Raw genomic sequence first — 6,000 nt, forward strand, 5'->3', positions numbered from 1 at the left:
AGATTGAATACCTTGCCCAAGGTCATCAGCTAGTAAATGACAGAGTCAGAATTTGTATCAAGCCATCTGCTCTTAACCACTAGGAACGTGCCATCCACTGTGCTAGCCTTTGGGGATTTAAAAGTAAATATGACCAGATTCCCTGTCCTGAAGGAGTTCACAGTCTTACTGGAGAAAGAAAGTGCAAAGAATTGCCCTGCAGTGTGATAAACACTACAATAAACATATGTAGAATCCAGTGATTATACAAAGGAGGGAATGATTAATTCTGCTTAGATGGGAGTAAAGGGTTGATGAAATTTCAAAGAGGCAAACTGTGAGCGGGAATTTAAAGAATGAGAAGGTGATTTTTAGGCAGGCAGGGTAATAGTGAAAGAAGAAGGAGCAGCATATGTAAAAGCTAAGGGAACTTCAAGTTGGGGCGAGGTACTGGGGAGGGAGAGACTGGAAAGGAGGACTCCAAGGATATGCCAGGCAAGTGGAAGAAGTGTATGGAATTCTAAACAGTTTTATTATGTTTATTAACTTTTAGATAAGACATGCCTGTATTAGCAATTTATTCAAAGATAAGATAGCCATCCATTAAATAGAATTCATTATAAAATGTAACAATTTTGATAAAAATTTTAAAAAGTAAAAGACTTTCCCAACAGTTATTTTCACTTCAAGGTTATCACTTTCACTTTGGGAATATCACTTCTGGGTGATATCCATTGTACACACAGACATTTCAAAAAACAAAGTTCCATCGTATTACACTGTATTAAAATACCTCTTAGATATTTTGACATAGATATCTGGACCAGGTAGTTTCCATCTGACTACCAGCATCAAAAGTCTGGTGTTCAGAGACAGAAAAAACAAGGTCGGCAACATAACTTACAGAATGAAGTCCTAAGGCTTCTGTTTGTGAGGTATGAGAGAGAAAATCTCAACTTGGGGAATGGTGTCTAGCTTGAGTCCTCACTTAGGTCCTCTGAGTTTTACAGGCCCTTTCATAAAGAATCTGGGGCTGGGGTCAAAGAATCCTAAAGCCCTCTTTAGAATTTTTCACTTTTAGTCTTTAGACTCTTCCTTTCAACTCTTCCCCACACAATTGACAAATACTATGAATTAGATCTCTGACAGATACAGAGGGGCAGGTAGCACTGTTTCTAGTATGAGTCCATTAAATAATCATGTGATAATTATGTAATTAAGTATTATGGTAATCATATGATAAATAGTTACATACAATAAAAATGTTATGATTATAATAGAAAGGTGTTTGTTCCCTCACAATCATTTCCCTATTGTTTTTTGTGTAATCTTCAATTTTAGTGTACTATAATTTACTCAATCATTCTTTAATATGATATTTAGGTTATTTTCAATTTCATGCCATTATAGATAATGCTGCAATAAATAACACTGTGTACATATTTTTTCCCACATGTTATTTCCTTAGTATAAACTCCCAGGAGTGAGAGAAAAAAATAATATTTTCATAGCTTTTCTGTGTATTACCATATTGCTTTCCAAAAAGGGTATTTATAAAGGTACCAAAGGTATGAGTGACCAATTTAGTCTCGTACTTCACTGGCATCAAGTGTTACCATTCAACAACAAAAATTGCTGATATAATAGGAGTAAAAAAAATCTCAAGTTTATTTTGACCTCCAACTCTTTGAGGAACTACAAGGATGGTCATTTCATGGGTTCTCTTACTGTATGTAAAAGAAAATTCCAATTTTGGCTTAAGGCAAGTCTACATAGTTATAACTTAAAAGAATAAGGTGTTAGAATTTACCAGGTTTTGTTAAATATTTTAATAATTTAAAAAATTCCGTAAGTTTACACTTAAACTTGGCGAGTTACACTGTGCTAAAGTTTTCTCTCATCCTTCTCAGAATTCAAAGATATATTTGTAGTTTTAATCCGTGTACCCATTGCTGTGTTCTTTGAGGTTACTTATATTTTTATGCACTGAAACAGTATACTTATTTTTTAAAGGTTATGAAGGGTTTGAATATATTAATATACTATGTAATTTTCTAAATATCCAACATTTCAGAATAATTATTTCAAAGTTTTCATTACTATAAATAGCACTGCTATGAACACCTTTGTACAATTGTTATTCTCCTTTCTCCTGTCTCCATTTGATTATTCCCCTTGGAATGTTATCTCAAGAATGGGATTACGGGGTCAAAGGATGTGCCTAATTTTAATTGTTATTAACATAATGATGGGTTATTTATTTATTTATTTGCGGTGCGCGGGTTTCTCACTGTTGTGGCCTCGGGGCACGAACCCGTGTCCCATGCATCTGTGGGCGGACTCTCAACCACTGCGCCACCAGGGAAGCCGTTTTTTTTTTTTTTTTTTTTTAACATGGATATATAAACCAATACTGAAAGTAAACAGAGAAAAGCATCGAACATCCAGAGACAACTTTCCCGGAGCTTTACTGTAAAAAAAAGCCCCAGACAAAAAACAAAAAAAACACAATCATATTGCCCCAGGTGCTCAAGATTCCCCACCCACGCTCGACTAGGGTTCCAAAGGCCTGAAAACCGGAAGTGCCCTAGGGTTGGGAAAGGTGAACCGGAAGCGCGAGGGCAGCCGGGCTCCAGAGTGCTTTGGCTGAGGTAACTCAGAGCAGTCACTAGCTAGCGGGTGCCCGTTTAGAAGCAGTTCAGACAGGGTCCATTTAAGAGTTTGACCTGCATCTCTGGCTGCTCAGGGGCTGACTTGCTCCCTCGTCCCCTGACTGTGCGTTGGTGGCGTCTAAAATCTTCCACTCACCGGATCAGGGAGAGGCTGGCACCCTCGGACCTCCCTCTCTTTGGGCTTCTCGTGACTTTTCCTGAAAACGACGTCAAGGCTGCGGGTTAGTAATGTGTGTCTTGTCTGTTCGTCATGGGGAAGCGCAGACGCGTCCATCCTATACTTGTGCTTTAGACTTGTTTTGTTTTTAAACCTCGCATTCGCGTTTTGAATAAATGTAATCATGTTGGTTATTCTTGTGAAAAATTTCGAATGAGTCTGGTGCTCGAAGTTTCTAACATTTCAGACTGTGACTGGTGAGTCTCGATTTTTTTTGGTGGATGTTACTTGGCGGAACGTTTGAAGTATAGTGCAAAAATCCTTCTAGGGCTATGAGCAGTTACCGAAGTGTGTACATTCTCAAGGAAAGTTTCTTTTTTCTTTATTCTTAGGGTTATTTTATTCTAAAGTGCCTTGCACAAGCAAACTGGAATGGAATCTCCCTGGTTATGAAATGACTGACCTCATCCTGATAATGCTGAATTGTAGATTTTTTTTAAACATCTTTATTGGCGTATAATTGCTTTACAATGGTGTGGTAGTTTCTGCTTTATAACAAAGTGAATCAGTTATACATATACATATGTTCCCATATCTCTTCCCTCTTGCATCTCCCTCCCTCCCACCCTCCCTATCCCACCCCTCTAGGTGGTCACAAAGCACCGAGCTTATCTCCCTGTGCCATGCGTCTATTTTACGTTTGGTAGTGTACATATGTCCATGCCACTCTCTCACTTTGTCACAGCTTACCCTTCCCCCTCCCCATGAATTGTAGATTTAAATTACTCATGTTATTGTCTTAATCTGCCACTTAGCTTTGCTTTTGGACATAGTCAGTGATGACTCTCAAGGTGTTTATGGGAACCTTTATAATCAGTATAGTTCATTTAGGGGACTGCCCTGGCGGTCCAGTGGTTAAGACTCCGTGCTTAGAATGTAGAGGGGCATGGGTTCGATCCCTGGTTTGGGAACAAAGATCCTGCGTGCCTCCTGGTGTGGCCAGAAAAGAAAAAGAGCAGTATAGTTCATTTAGAAAGAAAATGTGAATATTCCACTAACAATCTTCCCCTTAGATTAGTGAAATCCTTTAATTTTGATTGTTTGCTATTTTGTCTTGGTTGTGATAAATGTCTATGGCTGTTTTTGTTTTGTACCTTGAAGGAAAAACCCTTGCTGAAATATTCCAACCTGAAAATCAGCAAATGCTATGTAGGTGGAATTTATTCTGCAGGCTTTCACAGTTTTCTTCGCTAGCCATTTCCTTAGCCAATTTGAGTGTTTACGATAATCTTCCCCGGTTTCAGGGTTGGTTTGGAGTAGTTAGTGAATTTTTTAAAATTATATTCCCCACTTGATGATTTATAAAGTGTGCTAATGTAACTTGAGAGAATATTTTAAATTTTATACTGCTTCATACCATATTATCAGGAACTAGTATCAGTTTTTAAATTTTTTTAAATTAAAAAAAATTTTAACATCTTTATTGGAGTATAATTACTTTACAATGGTGTTTTAGTTTCTGCTTTATAACAAAGTGAATCAGCTATACCTATACATATACATATACTAGCATCAGTTTTTATATCATAGTGCCCACTGGGTGGCAGCATGGTGTTTTTCAGTTTCTTTAGCTTTGACTATGGATTTCATACTTCCTCTTGCTATAATAGTGATATTCTGATTGTAGTAGATACCTATCATATGCTGAATGCCAGGCACTGGACTAAGTACTTTATGCATATTATTTCATTTAATCCTAAAAAACAAATCCCAAACCCTCTGACGTAAGTATTTCCATTATTCTTATATCATATGAGGAAGCTGTGGGAAAGAGATTAAATAATAATGCAAGGCCAATAAACTACAAGGCTGATAAACTACACAGCCAATAAGTGGTAGAGCCAGAATTGGAATACAGGTGTTTAACTGCTACTTCTTGCTAGTCAAATTAAAGTTATTGTAAGTTTGACCAAATAGTGAAGAACCAACAGTTAAAATGAGAAATCTGGATATTCTGAAAGAGGTGAGAACTGAACATTGGTTTTATATAATGTTGGGGGTGCGTGGTTTCCAAAAGGCAGTATTTCCTAAATTGTGTTCCAAGGAGCACCAGTCTTGGGAGATGCTTCAATAAAAAAAGGTTCCTGTGACCAGAAATGCTCTTGGATATTCATTAAAGGCTCTCGAAAATCCTGCCGAAAAGGAACCTGTCTAACCCAACTTTTTTGGAACTGATAGCGTTCTTAGATTTTCTGATTATATCCCACATTAAAAATTACATTTTATATGCACACCAGTATAATCATATGTATATACACCTGAAATAAAATACTAAAATAAATACACATGAGGCAATACTTACCTTTAGTATGAGCAATATACTCTTATATTTTCTATTTTATATTTTTCTAGTCTTTTTTAAAATGGTAAATATCTTTGTTGATATTTATTCTTTTATTAGTCCTGGTAATAGTTGAATGAACACAGTGTTTCCTGTTGGGAAATTATCCTTTATAATCAATTCAGGCCACTAGCAAAGTAAGAACACAGGAACAATTTTATTGTTAGAATTCTCCAAAATACATTTTTTTGGCACACATGTTCCCCAGAATATTAGTTGGCATTGTGAATTATCAAAAAAGTGTTCCACAGTCAAGATAAACTTGGGAAATTCGGTTTAAACAGGTTCTACCTATGCTAATGGTATTGTTAATCTCTGAGATGGGGAGTTAGTGTGCAGTGTTTCCCAGATTTATTTGACCATGAAACCTATTTTTAGATCTTGTGGATCTTGTGCCTGTTAGAATACACTTTGGGAAATGATCATATTGATAATTAGGGCAAAAATGTTTTTGCTGTATGCATTTCAGTTGAAAATTTTTATTGTAAATTATTCACCTAATTTTCGTAAGTCATTTATCCTATTTGCTAATATTGACATGGCAGAGAAATATGTCAGAAAACCTTTTAGCTTCTTAGTTTTCTTCTGACCCATGGAAACTTTCTGTTAATAATAAGAAAAGTCTTTATGAAATACTCTGGCACTGATTAATTTCGTATAAACTAAAACTTTTATTTTCAGTTTAAATTCAATGAGCAGCAAATTTCCAGGTGTGTTAGAATCAACGGTATTAAGACATTTTGGCAATTTGTGTTTCATATCTGGAAACTTTGGAGTTTAGTTAAAGGTTA

This window comes from Hyperoodon ampullatus, assembly GCF_949752795.1.
Source record: "Hyperoodon ampullatus genome assembly, chromosome: 7".
Classification (NCBI taxonomy): Eukaryota; Metazoa; Chordata; class Mammalia; order Artiodactyla; family Ziphiidae; genus Hyperoodon; species Hyperoodon ampullatus.